This window comes from Podarcis muralis, chromosome 5 (genome assembly GCF_964188315.1).
Source record: "Podarcis muralis chromosome 5, rPodMur119.hap1.1, whole genome shotgun sequence".
In the NCBI taxonomy this organism is placed as follows: Eukaryota; Metazoa; Chordata; class Lepidosauria; order Squamata; family Lacertidae; genus Podarcis; species Podarcis muralis.
In genome coordinates, this window is record NC_135659.1 from 23,113,665 (window position 1) to 23,130,802 (window position 17,138).

Consider the following 17,138-nt stretch of genomic DNA (forward strand, 5'->3'; position numbering starts at 1 on the left):
TCCTCCACAAGAGGTCCAGAAGGTGGCAACATGAGAAGAGGCCTTTTCTGCAGTGGCTCCCCATTTGTGGAATGCTTTCCCCAGGGAAGTTTGGCTGGCACCTTCATTATACACCTTTCGATGCCAGGTAAAGACATTCCTCTTTAACCAGGCCTTCACCCAATGTCCTTTTAAAATGTGTTGTGGAAAAGGGGGATTATTGGGTTGTTCTTGTTAATAATAATAATAATAATAATAATAATAATAATAATAATAATAATAATTTATTATTTATACCCCGCCCATCTGGCTGGGCCTCCCCAGCCACTCTGGGCGGCTTCCATAAAAACCAAAAATACAATAAAATCACACGTTAAAAACTTCCCTGAACAGGGCTGCCTTAAGATGTCTTCTGAATGTCAGATAGTTGTTTATCGCTTTGACATCTGCTGGAAGGGCGCTCCACAGGGCGGGCGCCACTACCGAAAAGGCCCTCTGCCTGGTTCCCTGTAGCTTTGCTTCTCGCAATGAGGGAACTGCCAGAAGGCCCTCGGCGCTGGACCTCAGCGTCCGGGCAGAATGATGGGGGTGGAGACGCTCCTTCAGGTATACTGGACCGACGCCGTTTAGGGCTTTAAAGGTCAGCACCAACACTTTGAATTGTGCTCGGAAACGTACTGGGAGCCAATGTAGGTCTTTCAAGACCAGTGTTATATGGTCTCGGCGGCCGCCCCCAGTCACCAGTCTAGCTGCCGCATTCTGGATTAGTTGTAGTTTCCGAGTCACCTTCAAAGGTAGCCCCACGTAGAGTGCATTGCAGTAGTCCAAGCGGGAGATAACCAGAGCATGTACCACTCTGGCGAGACAGTCCGCAGGCAGATAGGGTCTCAGCCTACGTACCAGATGGAGCTGGTAAACAGCTGCCCTGGACACAGATTTGACCTGTGCCTCCATGGACAGCTGTGAGTCCAAAATGACTCCCAGGCTGCGCACCTGGTCCTTCAGGGGCACAGTTACCCCATTCAGGACCAGGGAATCCTCCACACCTGCCCGCCTCCTGTCCCCCAAAAACAGTACTTCTGTCTTGTCAGGATTCAACCTCAATCTGTTAGCTGCCATCCATCCTCCAACCGCCTCCAGACACTCACGCAGGACCTTCACCGCCTTCACTGGTTCTGATTTAAAAGAGAGGTAGAGCTGGGTATCATCGGCATACATTGTTCTTATTTTTATTATGTATCTTGTGTTTTTATCTTGTGTTTTTATGTTGTGAACCACCCTGAAACCTGTGGGTATTGGGCAGAATACAAACAGAATTAATTTGTTGTTATTGTTGTTGTTGTCATCATCTTATAACCAGATTTAAGAAAGCTAGCCTCAGACTAGGTTGAATCGCCTGCCCTGTAATAGGAGGAACTTCTTCAAAGACAGTTTTCTAAAATTAATTGTACAGGTTTGCATCCCCATCACATATGGAAATATGAAACAAATTGTTTGTAATGCAATCCAACATAAAGGACTGGAAGGAGATATTATTAACCTGTGGCATTTATTGGTTGTGAATTGTGTGAATTGTTTTGAAACTATTTTCTCTCAGTTTAGCCGACACTGATTTAAAAGGTTCCTCGAGTTTGTGTTACCAATTTAAGAGTGTAGATCCAACTCCCATATAGATTTTAATGAGTTTAGATCCCCTGTCATCATTACTTCTTGAGGTCTTTGATGCCAGACCAAGATCATTTCAGTATGTCCAAAGCTAATAGCATGGGCGGGCTGAAGGGGAGAGAGCGAAAGGGAGTGTGTACAACAGCTAGCGTTCTAAAGAAGATTTATGTCTTTCCAGTTAAGCAAGAACCAGCCAACCGACAATAACAGTCATGGCCATAATGTTTCTCCAGCATGAAAAAACTCAAACTACCTCTCAGGTCCGTGCTCTGAAAGAGTGAGACAGAGTAGAAAAAAACTAGGCCTGTGCATTATGTAATGTGTGCAACCCAGAGAAAAGGCACAAGAGTTTAACGCCAGCTGGTTCAGAGTCTGAGGGGACCGTCTTTCTGCTTTCAGAACAAATAGGCTGTCACTGCAAGGAATTGATTTGCTCTATGCAGGGACTTGCATCTTTTTGGTGAAAATGAGTAATCTGTTTCAAGCAGTTGAAGCATGTCCGTTGTCATGATTACCTCCCAGGAGTGCCTCCATGCTGGCGAGATTTGTCAGATCCAAGTAAAATTTCTATTTCTAGTTTTGAAAAATAAAGTTTTAATATTGCATAATAAATAATAATAATAATAATAATAATAATAATAATGGGTGCTTGTAAGACAATGAAAAATGTGTGGTATAATGTAACAGGGTCAAACACACTAAACACAGTGGGTGTTAAACAAAAATCTTCTGGGAAGAGTTGTTGGATCAGGGGGTTGAGGCTGGGTTGCGGCATTGCTGGATTTTTGCTAAGGCCTTTCAACTGAATATGATGGATAGAGCCAGTTTAGTGCAGCACACGGGGACTCACCGAGCGGGTGGCTTGGTTCAGGGGTGGCTTGCAGGCCAGTTAAATGACCCCCGTGGGCCGCTTGTGGCCCATGGGCCTTACGTTGCCTACCCCTGCCATAGAGTATGCTGCCCTGCCAGGCTTAGCGATGTCATTTCCCTTATCTTGGGAGGAAATAAGTAATCCAGCCTATTGTCCACCTGAGAAACCCAGCCTGTGAAGAGGTTTGAGTTGGTTGCCTCAACTCAGTCACATGGCTCTCACCAGCCATCCCTGTGTTCCTATATTAATAATTTAGGAACTTTCACAACTTTGTAACTAAACTAAGTTTTACTGCCTGTGCAACTTTTCTGAGTGATGTATGGAAAAGCACTTTCTCATTTGTGACACAGTAAATAGCATGCCCATCTCTAATCCATTTTATATATTTATTTCTTTTTTAAAAAATATAACAAAAAACCACCACACTGGCACATAGGATTTCAGCCTACTTATGAATCTTTTCTCCAAGGGATGGGATAGGATGAAGGCTCATGTCTTCCCTTGTGTGTATAACCCCCTGATGCAAAAGGAGGAATTCCAGGAAGACAATGAGAAGACTCTCATTAGCTTTAACTTACTCCTCACTGCCACCCAGGCCTGTGATATTAAAAACATATTGCATTTCTGGAGTATGATCCATTTGAACAGCAGACATTTCTTGCAAAAATCCCCCTACAAAAGCTTCCCTTTTTAAACCCTGACTAAAACAAAGCTTAACTAAAGCAGACCTCCACCTACATTAAAAGTATGTGTGCTGTGGGATCTGTGAAGTGTATAAGGAGGGTAGCTGCTTTGCACATTGATGGCGTGACATCACTAGGCTACATGCCCACCCATTGTGCAAACAACAACATCTGAGAGCCCTAGTGTTAAGCTGCATTTCTTTCCATTCATTCTTTGCTAGCCTTTCCTCTCTTCTCCTCCCTATTCTGTGACACTCTTCTCATGTTACACCAGTGAAGTGGGAGATGTCACACTGATGGGGAACCCTGTGGTCCTTCAGATGTTTTCGGATTCTCATCAAGCCCCACTTAGCATGGGCAAAAACATCACAAGCTCCCCATCCCCCTGAGCCTCCTTCCCATGCTGCTGTGGTAATACAAGAAGTCCATACTGCAACTATTCCTCATACCAGCACCACACCACCAGAAACTGAGTTAAAAGGGACAAGGGGATGGAGGGTATGCAGAGGGTATTTGGAGCATAAGGCATTGCACTGCTATCCCCTCTCTTTTGCGAGTAATTTTTTCTATGAACTGAGAGTTGGGGGGGGGGGAGATTAAAAATTGCTGCACAAATATGAAACTTCCTTCCCCTAGAAAATCACCAGAATTCAAAGCTTGAGATTTTATTGTATTTTACTGAAGAATTGTACAACCTTCCACTAGTGACCAATTGAACTGATTCCCTGTGCTTGACGCCAGCTGTTTTGAGCTGTGTTACATCACCACCCCTGCTTTCCTTCTTGAGTGCTTTGGGCAGCAGGTTTATACCTCCCTGGACTGGGGCTCTAGCCCCCGAGGACACTTTCTCATTTGTGACACAGTAAATAGCATGCCCATCTCTCAGGAACACATTAAATTCTGAGAACTACCTTTCTGCCTATTAATCAAATCAGTTAATTTATCCATTTCTGCCAACTCTAAAAACTTCATCAGTCATTTCCTTATAGATGGAACTTGTGGATGTTTTCACTTGGGATACCACACTATTTTCTGCTACTATTAAAGATTTCACTTAGTTTGGAATAGCCTCTCAATCCAATTAAACTAAATCAACATTGGACTAAGTCCCAATATAATTCCTCTGATTATGGTATTGCCTCCCAAAACCAGGTGCCATTTAACACTCTGACACATGTTTAGTAAAGGTATATTTATAGCCAAACACTTTCGATATTTGAAACAACTGTCCGAATATGTTCAATGATAATTCATCTTTATGTTCAATGATAATAAAACCAAGTTCTCTTCCACACTTTGCTCTAATCACAGAGCCTCTTGTCCCTAAATCCCTAAGTATTTTGTAACCCCCCCCCCCCCAGTATGCCCTTTACTAAATTATATGATGCTATCTTTCTCCAGGGTGACAACTGCCTTTATGGAAATGTGAGACCAAATAGCTCGGATCAAAGTACAAAGAGCAGAGGATACAAAGCAACTACTGGAAATTCTTAAAGGCACTACTTAAACTAGAATGACGGGGGGGGGGGGATATGCATTCCTTTATTTTTTTCTTAACCTAAGGAAATAATTCAGTTTTGTACTGGAATTTGTATAAATGAAGAGGATTTACTGGTGTAACAAGGTACAAGGTACAAGATGGGTGACACCTGGCTTGAGAGCAGTACATGTGAAAAGGATCTAGGAGTCTTGGTTGACCACAAACTTGACATGAGCCAACAGTGTGACGCGGCAGCTAAAAAAGCCAATGCAATTCTGGGCCTCATCAATAGGAGTATAGCATCTAGATCAAGGGAAGTAATAGTGCCACTGTATTCTGCTCTGGTCAGACCTCACCTGGAGTACTGTGTCCAGTTCTGGGCACCACAGTTCAAGAAGGACACTGACAAACTGGAACGTGTCCAGAGGAGGGCAACCAAAATGGTCAAAGGCCTGGAAATGATGCCTTATGAGGAACGGCTAAGGGAGCTGGGCATGTTTAGCCTGGAGAAGAGGAGGTTAAGGGGTGATATGATAGCCATGTTCAAATATATAAAAGGATGTCACATAGAGGAGGGAGAAAGGTTGTTTTCTGCTGCTCCAGAGAAGCGGACACGGAGCAATGGATCCAAACTACAAGAAAGAAGATTCCACCTAAACATTAGGAAGAACTTCCTGACAGTAAGAGCTGTTCGACAGTGGAATTTGCTGCCAAGGAGTGTGGTGGAGTCTCCTTCTTTGGAGGTCTTTAAGCAGAGGCTTGACAACCATATGTCAGGAGTGCTCTGATGGTGTTTCCTGCTTGGCAGGGGGTTGGACTCGATGGCCCTTGTGGTCTCTTCCAACTCTATGATTCTATGATTCTATGATTCTATGATTCTAAGGTCATGCAGACCCACAGACGTAACTAGGAATTTTATTTTTATACGCATGTTCTGCATGACACAGTGTAATAGGTCATGTGTTGTTGTTCATCTGAGGTTGTATTTACCTACTTTTAAGACCTGTTAAGGAACAGATGGTTGTTATTATGCCTTCATTTGTAAAACTACAGAATTCAAAGAGGGTGCACTTTCTTTCCCCCCATGACCTGGTACATCAAAATTCCCCTGCCCTATTTGTTGGCAGAGAAATTGCAAGGAAATTTTCATTGAATTATCCCAAGGAAAGGAGAAAATCTCCAACAGTTTAACCAGGATGAATTTTGCCAATAGCAGTGGCAGGAGCACAGCTTCCCCACTTCTGTTTTTGGTGCTACTGCAAGTGAACAGTGTTAGCTGCGTTGGCAGTCTAGGTACCATTATGCATATCCCATGATGCCATGGATACCATCATTCTGGGCCATTCCAGGGGGAAGTGGCTGCTACCACACAAAGGTAAAGGAAGGAGAATGGCCCTTTTTTACCGTGTGTGTGTGTGTGCAGAGATAGAAAATAAGAAAAATCCCAGTAACCTTCTTTCTTCGGAGATTTTTCAGCTCAGCTCTAGTAATGACGAAAGAGGAATCTAATTTTTAAAAACTGTATGTGTATGTATATAGGATTTGAAAATCACTGAAACTTAGTGACATGCTTTCAGGATGTCCCTAAGGAAGATCAAAAGGGTGCATATAACTCAACAAAGCATTTGATGCCATTTCAGGTCTGCACAAGCTCCTACCAAGAGATCAACACGCAATTCCCACTTGCCCTCCCTGACCTCAGTGTGCTTTGAACTGATGAAATGCAAGCACCGGTTTCCCCCGCAGAAGCCACAAGGTAAATGTAACAAGTAATCAATCTTCTGAACAGCAATCAGGCAACCACTTAACAAACACGCTACACAAACATAATAATTAATCTGAGCGCTGACCTGAATAGCAATTAATATAATCAGCCTCAATTGGCATGCTCATTGTACACTGGTTTTTGTTTCCTAACTTGTCAAAGTTAGGACGTTATGCTCCATATAAATATGCTGGCTGGCACTGGGGAATGCTAATTTCAGGTGGAGGAGGTGACACCAATGTACAAACAGCACGGGGCGCTCACGCTTTTGTGTTCAGAGTAAAGCGAAACACGGTGTCGGTGTCAAAGTAGAACAAAAAGGACAAGTGCTCTCTCCAACTAAAAGGGGGGGAAATGTAGACTCCTAACCACAAATGACAGACAGAGCCTTGTGGCCTGTGAATATTAAATGAGACAAATAGTACGGAAAAGCTATTACTGTGGCCTCAGGTTCAGCATCAACTGATACGCTTGTCTTTTTCCTTTTCTTTAATTAAAGGCACAGGGCCACATACGGAACCAAGAGGCTTAATATTCACCTAGTGCGAAATTAAAGCACCTTGGTTTAACCACAAGTGAAGAACATGGGGAAACATAAAGAATGGTTCTTCAGAATATGGGGAAAGACCAGTTTATGTATACCAAGTGCCCACTCCCACCATAGAGAGATTAAATCAGTGATTTGTCTGCCTTTGGACCACAGAATTTAAACTTTCTGGTTTCTTGTGTAGGCAGGCTTCAAAACTGGAATTCACCGTAGAGCCCTTGTTTCTTTCGGTTCCACATTTCAACATTTGAAGGTGCAAATCTCAAAGTCCCTCGCCTTAGTCCCAGTGGAAGCGGATGGTATTTCAAAGTGGATAGGCAGTCCCCTAGGGATCCTGGCAAAAAGCTGACAAATCTTGAGACTTTTGATGGAAAAAAGAGAGTTTTTCATAAGAAATATGTTTTAAACAAATTCTGTGGGGTTTTTTTATATTCAAGAGCCCAGTGCAACCACCGCTTCCTGCCTGCAAATATCAGATCTGGTTTTTAATGAGCTTGGCATTAGCCCAAAACAACAGCCCTCATTAAAGTCACCCACTTCCCTTTTAAACAGCATCTCCATTATGCCCTCAAATACCTGTTGCAGCAGTTTGCTGGGCACCAGGTTAGCATTTCAGAAAACAATGTCCATCTCTACACCAGCTGTTGATGGGAGCTTCTTCTGTTACCAAGCCACCAGCAGGTATTTTTTTGAAGAAATGAAAGGGAAGGCAGGGGGACTGGCTGGCTAGGAAAGCGGGGAATGGAAGAAGCTAAGGCACAAGCTAAAGGTAAAGGGACCCCAGACCATTAGGTCCAGTCGTGACTGACTCTGGGGTTGCAGTGCTCATCTCGCTTTATTGGCCGAGGGAGCCGGCATACAGCTTCCGGGTCATGTGGCTAGCATGACTAAGCTGCTTCTGACGAACCAGAGCAGCGCACGGAAACGCCGTTTACCTTACCACCAGAGCGGTACTTATTTATCTACTTGCACTTTGACGTGCTTTTGAACTGCTAGGTTGGCAGGAGCAGGGACTGAGCAACGGGAGCTCACCCCGTCGCGGGGTGATCGGCAAGTCTGATCGGCAAGTCCTAGGCTCTGTGGTTTAACCCACAGCGCCACCCGCATCCCAAGGCACAAGCTAGGTAGCACTTAAGTTCCATGTATGTGTCCTTAAGTGCAGGTTGTTGTTTTATAACACAAATTGCCAGTGCAGGGTCCCCAACATGGAGCAAGATCCAAGCAGTGTTGGTGGTGGTCGGGTGTTTAGAGGGTTTTCAGCTTTTGCTTCCTGCTTCAGTCCCAATCTGGACAGCTCCCCTGACCCAGGGCCTGCAATTTCCATGGGGGGGGGGGGACCAGTTGAATCCTGTGGGAGTTATTTTCCTTGTAGAAACTGCCAGCATAGAGTCCTGTGATTTGGAACCATAGTAGACAACAAAAAGTTGGCACTACTCCTTTCCTGTGATAGGGAACCAGTCCAGATTGATACCTTCACCATGGCAACTTGCATTTAAAAGCCCTGCACTTAAGCACAAAGATGCAGATCTAATGTTTTCTCTAATTTGGCACTAATAGGACAGGATTGCTCTTGTTCCCCTATAAAAAACACGTTATAAATTGTAGGAGTGAACATGCCATTCTGCCTATGGTACTAAAGCTATTCTTATGGGGCCAATTTTATTCCACCACCCTATCTGTTTCCCATTCCTCTCTTTTTAAAAAAATATGTGCTAAGAAAACAGCAGTGGATGAGCTTTTCTCTTCTTCCTTAACCAATTCCAAGACTTCTACAGTCTTATCAAGGGGCAAAATAGATGAAAGAAACAGAACTGAAGATTTAAGAAGCATAAGGATCTAAGCAGAGGCCAGCAAGCTGACTCAAAGCTACAGAGAGCAAGTTCATAGAGATGTCAACAGAAAGTTCAAAAATCTCAGATAGGTCAGCATTTAACAGGAGCTAAAGTGACAAACTGGGCTGGGGAAACTATTGGCTTTTTTGCTCTCTGACATGGAGACAAAACAACAACAGCAACAGCAGCAGTAACAACAACAACCATGTTTTTCTCACTAGCCCTGTTGCACTTCTTCTCCTGATATAAATGATTTATTAGGGAAGCCGAGCAGCAGAAAAATCACACGGACAATGCCAGAGCATCCCTTCAAGGCAATTCCGATGCAGCTCGTAGTTCTCATCCCCAATGAAAACGATGGCAAGGTGGAGAGAGAGCAAGAGAGCAAATTTGGCACTTGTCACGAATATATGCGCTGTCAGATGTACAACCCAAAGCCTCACCCCAATTAAGCTTAAGTGCTTGGATTTAAACCTATTTAATTCCAATGACTTCAGGAAGACCCAATCTGTTTATGTCCAAGTGCTTCATCTTAACAAGGTTGCAGATCGAGCGGTTTGCTAGCTAGCACTCCTGAGCAAAAAGAAGAAGGCGATTATGCTCCCACATCCATACGCAGAGGATTATACCAGGCAGGTTTTGAATCACTGTAAAATGCATCATAATACCTTTGGGTTGAAAAACAAGGGTTGGCCAGGCACATACAGTTAGGCTCTGTGCTAATAAGCTACTATTCTAGGAACCCAATGTTTCCCAAACTTCAGATACACACTTGTTTTCTGGATTAAAATGGCATTGCTCTATTCTTCTTTCATTCCCAAAGGCCTAGTCTCGTCTACTGTTTTTGAAGGCTGTGCCACAGAGCCCTTTGATGCTATTCAGTGGTATGTAACAACGATATTAGAAGCCTAAAGGAAGTTTCTGAAAATGATGCATAAGAAAGATAGTAAAACAAAATATCCTTTCGGAGTATTCATCTTAACTGTCGAAATGTCCACATTTTGGCATTAGGAAACAAACATGGGTTTTCACACTGGTACGGAAATGACATCACTGTGTGTTGCTTTCTCCTATGATGATGCAAGTTTTCCAGAAGCATCCATTAGAACACATTAAATTGCCATTTCTTGCCATTTTCAGGATTTCTCCCTCAATGTGAAGAGCAAATCAAATCAACAAATGGAAAACTAAAACAGCCAGCATTTTGTGTTGCCAAATAATTAAGAAAACGCTTCCTTGTGTTGTATATATCCTGATCTCTTCTGTTATCTTGGAGTGTAGTGAGTGAAGGCGGACAAATATCCGTATGCAATTCCAGTATTTTGTATGTTCTTTTTCTTGTGAGACTAGAGAATTTAAAGAAAGTCTCCACAAACAAGTGAGGTTCCCATCTTTCTCCCCATCAACTGAATTTGAAAAATCTCCACAAACAATGAGATTACGATTTGGAGGGATGTTTGAGAACACTTCTAGATATGGACATCTTCAGGCGAGGCTGTGTCCTGAAACACTCCACAGGGAACACAGACTCTTCCTGAAGTTTTCCCCTCAGCAGAAATCTCACTGTACACTCCCCAGGCTTGTTCTGCACTGTGCTAGAATTTGCAAGAGCTAGATGCATTTGACTCCATGTGTCAGCTTGCTGTGTCTCTAAGCCTTGGCCATTGTGGCTGTTTCCATCTTCACTTATCTCATTTTTTTCCTTCCTTGTCTAAAGCTTGATGGTCTGTTGTCTGGTTGCATGCCTCTTACACCTATCCACCCCAAACAGCAGGTCAGGTCATTATACTGGGATAGACTATTGATCCACATAACCCAATATCATCTGCTCTGACTGACCCAAGACCAAATTAGGTTCCAGGTGAGGCGTGCCTTCCATTCCCCCCCAACCTTGAAATACTTTGTATAATTGCATTTATAGTTTACTTCACAGTTTTGATACAGCCTAACACAAACCTTTTCCTCTTGCCCCACCCCTAAAACAATAAAGTAATAAAGAAAGTAAAATGAGATTTTAAAAAATGGGAACTTCCCCCACCCCATCTCCCATTTCCCCATAAGGTTGGAATGTTGTCAACTATATTTTTGAAATGTGGTTCCATGCACCCCTGGGGTTTTAAAGTGATGCTGAGTCTTCGTGGCCTTATGCATTAGTGGCATGCCAGACTCCCCTGAATTCCTGGATCCAGTAAGTGCTAGAATTTAATCAAGCCGCCTAAACCCCTGGATCCAGCAAGGATTACCGTATTTTTTGCACCATAACACTCACTTTTTTCCTCCTAGAAAGTAAGGGGAAATGTCTGTGCGTGTTATGGAGCGAATGCCTGCGGGTGGCGGGATCTGCTGCAGTCATGAGCAGAGGATCCATGGTTTCCCTTCCTTCCCTCCTCCGTGGTTACAAAGCATGGATCCACATGGATCCTCAGGATTTTTGCATTGGGCTACTCCAAACTCACTGTCAGATCACATGTCTGTGGCCACAGCATGAACCACAAAAATCATAGATCCACTATTTCGTTTAGAATATTTTTTTTCTTGTTTTCCTCCTCTAAAAACTACGTGCGTGTTATGGTCTGGTGCGTGTTATAGCGCGAAAAATATGGTAAATTGTAAGCCAGGCTGGTTTCCTGATGAGGTAATCGCCTGGAGTGATGAGCCATTAGGAAAACAAAGGGAAGTCAATGGCCCATTAAGAAGGCAAAGGCTCTGTGTCAGATGGCAAGTTGGTGGGGCCCCTCCTCCAGCTCCAAGTTAGTTAGAAGACAAAGCCAGAGTTGGCTGGGATGTGACCGGGAGGGAAAAGGTTTCAGGTTGGAAAAGACCGCAAGCTGGAGAGAGGGCTGAAGCATGATGGTTGGTTTCTGTTTGCATCCACGGCTGTGGAGAAACAAGTCTCTCTTGGAGTGTTAATGCTGGGAGCCTCTCCCAAGCTCAGGTTGTAAATGGTTGATTCACATATAGGTGTAAATCAACCATAAATCAAGACTCCACAGTTTTGGCTGTGCCTCATTTCCAAAAGGAAACATGGACCCTAGGTAAAGTGCCTAGCACCCCTGGAATCTTGCACCACTCAGAGATTGGGGTGGCATGCGACAACATGTACTACAGGCTTGTCCAGTTTGGGAGCAGGGATGGAGCTAATACAATGAATGCATGAGAGGGCTATTGCAATGCTAGCAAGCTCCATTAAAAACAACAAGGCTTACTTTTGAGTAGCAAGGTAAACGATTGCATCATTAATGGTGTCCATTAATGCACACAGGAAGAGAGTGGGAGTAGATTTTCATTTTTCATTACTTGACGTCCCTAGAGCACCTTGAGTAGGCATCATAGCAGCATTAAGCACATCAATTAAGTCGAAAAGTGCTTTGTTAAAGGGTTACAGGAGGCTTCCAAGCTCCTGAACCAAACCTTTTAGTTGTGGCTGTATTAAAATCCCACAAATGCATAAAACATGAACTAGTAAAGTCATCTGTTTTAATTAACAACTAGTACATATTAAAGGATGCACTGGCAAAATGCACCCTTCTTACCTTAAGTGCAGAAAGGCTACACACCTTTGCCAAATATTTATTGCCTTTTTATGCCAGAAAGGATATACTTTCCAACGGGCTTCGAATCAATATGTTATGGCAAGCCTGGAATCTCCTGGGTTTCTGACACTATATATGTTCTTTGAAGCTTCCCCAGTTTTAAGAGACGGACCCCCCTCTCTCTTTACGTTTAGCTTTCAGCCTTCATGTGCTCTTCCATCCTTTAAAAAAATAACTCCTGTTCTTTATAGCTATGAGATGCAGAAATATTCTCAGCTCTTTCCCCCCCCAAATAAGAGATGAACTTTTAGAGAATCAAAAAATCTTTAAGCTTGTGCTGCTTCAGAATATTGATGGGAAATAGAATCACTAAAGGCTCGTGCACATCAAAAAGTCACTGAATGGAAAACGAGCACATTGGGATGACCGCTGTCCCTGAAATGCTATGTTTCAATGGGCAGGGAATTTGTGATGTGAAGAGTACTCAGTTGTACAGCTCCTCTGCCAGCTTTGCAATGTAGTAGAATTCCATCAGGGCTGTGCCAAGTGCTTTCTATGAAGAGATGAGAGAATAGCTACAGTGGTGCCTCGCAAGACGAAAAGAATCCGTTCCGCGATTCTCTTCGCCTAGCGGTTTTTTCGTCTTGCGAAGCAACCCTGTTAGCGGCTTAGCGGCTTAGCGCTATTAGCGGTTTAGCGGCTATTAAAGGCTTAGCGGCTTAGCTGCTAAAAGGCTATTAGCGGCTTAGAAAAAGGGGGGGAAAGCGAGAAAAAAATCGCAAGACTAGCAAGACTTGCGAAGCAAGCCCATAGGGAAATTCGTCTTGCAAAGCAACTCAAAAACGGAAAACCCTTTTGTCTAGCGGGTTTTCCGTCTTGCGAGGCATTCGTCTTACGGGGCACCACTGTATTATAATCCCCCCAGCTTTTAAATTCTGAACAAGCCCATAACCACTGATGAGATAAACAAAGTGGTTTTTGGTGGATTTGTTTGTCTTTTAATGGTAATTAGTATGAGTTGTGCTGCCTTGAATATGGTTTTTAAACAGTGAATTCTACATTTTTAGACAAAAAAATAAACAGCGGTGAACAGTAGTAAGGGCAACAAAAGCACAAATTCTTCCAGTCTTGCTCTTTCTATCTGGCTGTTCTCCTGTGCAAGAATGCATTAGCAATTCATCAAAAGAGCAAGTGTCATTATGCACAGGAAGCCTAGGGAATTATTTTGCATTTGATTTTCCACTTCTGATAGCATTATTATTGATTTAAATATTCTCCAGCTTGACATAGGTTAGACACAACAGATCACTGCATTTTTGAACTGTCAGTCATAGTAATCCTGGGCTACCCAAACTCAAATGGTTTTAGAAATTGTAACGATGTCAGATGCAGAGGTCAGACTCCCAGCCCAGTAGCTCTCAAACTTCAACAAAAGCCCTCTTACTAAAGCATAACTCCTGAAGTTCCTGGGAAAGCTAATCATAAAATATCTTAATCAATATACTACATGATGGAAAAGCCAAGGGTGGAAAACAGCTCTGTGTTCTTAATACTGGTAAAAGAATAATGGGGGGGGGAATAGAATAATATTAATAGATTTGTATTTTTTGTAAACAGAAGTACGCCATATGAGGCATGATCAATACTAAAGTCGTTGACAAAAGCAGTCTCTCTAAATCCACTCAATGCATGTAAAATTGTTTTCATTTTATATAATTTAGCTGAGTGAAGCTATTCACCCTTCTGCTGTCTGTCTGAAATTGCTCTAATTTATTCTATATGTACATTTGCTGGTTAATTGAAAGGCAGTTATTCAGTAAATGGCTTACAATGTAAGCCTGACATCAAAGAGCGCCCAAACTGTTAACATTAGCCCAGGGATCCCATTTTGGATTTGGGAGCTCCGGGAGCCCTGGGAAATGTTATTTTTACAGCCTGCTTGATGTCAAGGGAAATTGTGTTCCCCTAGCCTCTGACTAGGGGAAGGGGGCGACAGAGGACGAGATGGTTGGATAGTGTTTTCGAGGTTACCAGCATGAGTTTGACCAAACTGCGGGAGGTAGTGGAGGACAGAGGTGCCTGGCGTGCTCTGGTCCATGGGGTCACGAAGAGTCGGACATGACTAAACGACTAAACAACAACAGCCTCTGACACCTGGGATGCTGGCAGCTGAGATACTGCCAAACCAGTATTCATTTGGGGCATTAGAGAAGAGAAAAAGGGGACAAGGATAGACTTCTACTGCTACCACAGAAGCCATTACAGAAGCAGCTGCAGCCACTAGTAAAAAGTGCTTGGGGTTCAAGGGAAGGGTAATGTTTACAGCCAGATTTAGAAACCTTAAGAAGAACAGAACCATTTCCCCCCTCCAATGTTACCAGCCACAGTGATACAGATTTCCTCTCAATCTTGGAACTCTATAGAGAATGAGGAAACTCCGACTCTTCTCAAAATTCAGAGGAAGACAGAGTGTGGGGTTGGTTTTTTTTTGGATCTGTGATTACTGGGTTCATGGAGAGACCAGCCAAAGCAAGCCCTGCCACTCCCTTCTACAGCTCTGGGCTGGCTTTCACATTATGCACAATCCTCCCCAGCTCCTCAACCTCTCATTTTTGAGACACGGTGTGAGATATATGATAAGGCACTCCTCTCGAGGGAGGGCGTAGGATTCAAATGACCGAAAAGTTTAGGCAATGATAACCAATGATAACCATAATTTTGTGGACCCCTGTGAGTCCTACTGTCCTGTTATGAGGAAGGACGTGTGGATCCAGAATTGGCATCCACGGTCACTTATGGACTCACTGTTAAGACCGTGTTCATGGAAGACAGTCTTACTCGTCCATGAGTGATGGCTGAAGAAGAAGAAGAAGAGGAGGAGGAAGAGGAAGACTGTTATACAAAATGACCTCCCTTTTGATAATGGTATGATATTTCCATTTGATAGATGCTGAGCAGCGAAGATACTTGGAATTTGAGCCATACCAGTTCTGCTACTTTGTGTGTCAATAATAAATATTAACATAATAACAAAAACAAAAAGTTTAATAAATAAAAGCTACATTGTTTGTTATAACGTAACCAGCTCTCAAGCTTAGTTTTCACATTTTGACAGTGGAGGGAAGGCAAAGGGAGTTAACAACAGATCAGTGCTAACAAATGCCATTCTGCTTGCAAGCTTCCCCTAGCCATCTGGTTGGCCACTGTGAGAAGGGGATACTGAAAAATATGACTTTTGAGCCCTCTGGCCCAAAAATGGCAACTAGGCATTCTATTGTGGCAACTGTAACTCTGGTTTAAGGAGCCTAGATTATATATCTGAGTTTCTAACACTGCTTGTGACCTTATGTTTCTTTGGTCGAGGATGTTTCATATTATGATGTGAAACAACCTAGAAGGAAAGTATGCTACTTCCATAGCACCAATTAATTGCATTGCTGGTGTATCTGTGCATCAATGTGAGTCCATTGGCTCACGTCTGCAAGAAAGTAAAGGTTTCTATATATGAATTTAAGGGTCCGCAAGAGATTGGGCCTGTCAGTGAACACACTATAAGAACCTGACTGTTTTCCAAGATGCTACCAGCACATTTCTCTTCCAATAAGGGATGTAATATATCAATTGTTAAAATTGATTTTCCCAGAAAGCTCCTCTCTTATGGACTTTGAAACTGTCCGTGCTGCATTTCATTTACAACGTACATTACCAAGGAAGCCTCGCTGCAAGCTTCAGAAAGTTTGGATGCTATTAGAATGCTTTGGGAATACTCACAGTTGCGAAGCCAAGTAAACAAGCATTAATAATAACAAAACCTTTGGAAAGAAGACACCTTGCTCAATGAAAACACCTGTTCCACGTGCAGTGGGGTTTTCTTCAAACAAACAAACATGTCCAAAATTGAAAAACAAATTGCAAATGTATCAAAGCCATGAGAAAAAGGGGCCACTGTCAACTAGAATATTCAGATTGGTCTAAGCAAGCTCTTTGGGCCTGTATTAGCTTGTATGCATCACTAGAAACTGTTCTGACACCAGTAGGCATTTTTAATGGAAGTTTGCTTTCGGACATGGATCATCCCTGCTGAGAAATGAAATCTCTTCAGACTTGAGGGATCTCTTGAAAGCTGAATTTTGAGAGCCTCAGTATATGAATGTTGCCCCCAACGCCAGTTACTGTGCTTGTACAGTACAATCATGGAGTCCTGGGGCAAGCCAAGTGCCATCAATACTATTCAGGATACTGCAGCTTGACAGAGATCTGTTTCTAGTTATAAGCTGCCCTTACGTATTAGGATTCTTAAGGGAGGTGTATAAAACAAAGCAAGTATTAAGATTGCAGGAGAAGTGTGGGGCTGCTGCCAAGCCTACTTTCCTGAATACACTCCACAGGCTGATGTGTTTTATTTGTTTGTTTGTTTGTTTGTTTGTTTACCCACCCTGCCCATCTGAATGAGTTGCCTCAGTCACTCTGGGTGGCTTCCAGCATATATAAAAACATATCAAAACATTAAACATTAAAAACTTCTCTATACAGGGCTGCCTTCAGATGTCTTCCAAAGGTTTCATAGTCATTGATCTCCTTGAAATATGATGGGAGGGTGTTTCACAGGGCAGACACCCCTCTGCCTGGTTCCCTGTAACTTCACTTCTCGCAGTGAGGGAACCATCAGAAGGCCCTTGGAGCTTTTATTGGTTTTAATTGCCACTTTGTTTCATTTCATTCTTGTACCCAGCGATGGGACCCTAATAAACCCAATAAACAAATTAATGTCACAGGAACCATT

At 43.0% G+C, this 17,138-nt stretch overlaps 1 protein-coding gene and 1 long non-coding RNA gene across 9 annotated transcripts in view; one reads left to right on the forward strand and one right to left on the reverse strand.

The window, feature by feature from the left end:
• LOC114598688 (uncharacterized) overlaps positions 1-4,695 on the forward strand; it is a 50,191-nt gene extending 45,496 nt beyond the window's left edge. The window contains exon 3 of the long non-coding RNA XR_003707129.2: positions 4,600-4,695. This is a non-coding gene — a long non-coding RNA (uncharacterized LOC114598688). The remainder of the gene's footprint in view (positions 1-4,599) is intronic.
• NTNG1 (netrin G1) overlaps positions 1-17,138 on the reverse strand; it is a 206,281-nt gene that overhangs the window by 151,727 nt on the left and 37,416 nt on the right. The window lies entirely within an intron of this gene.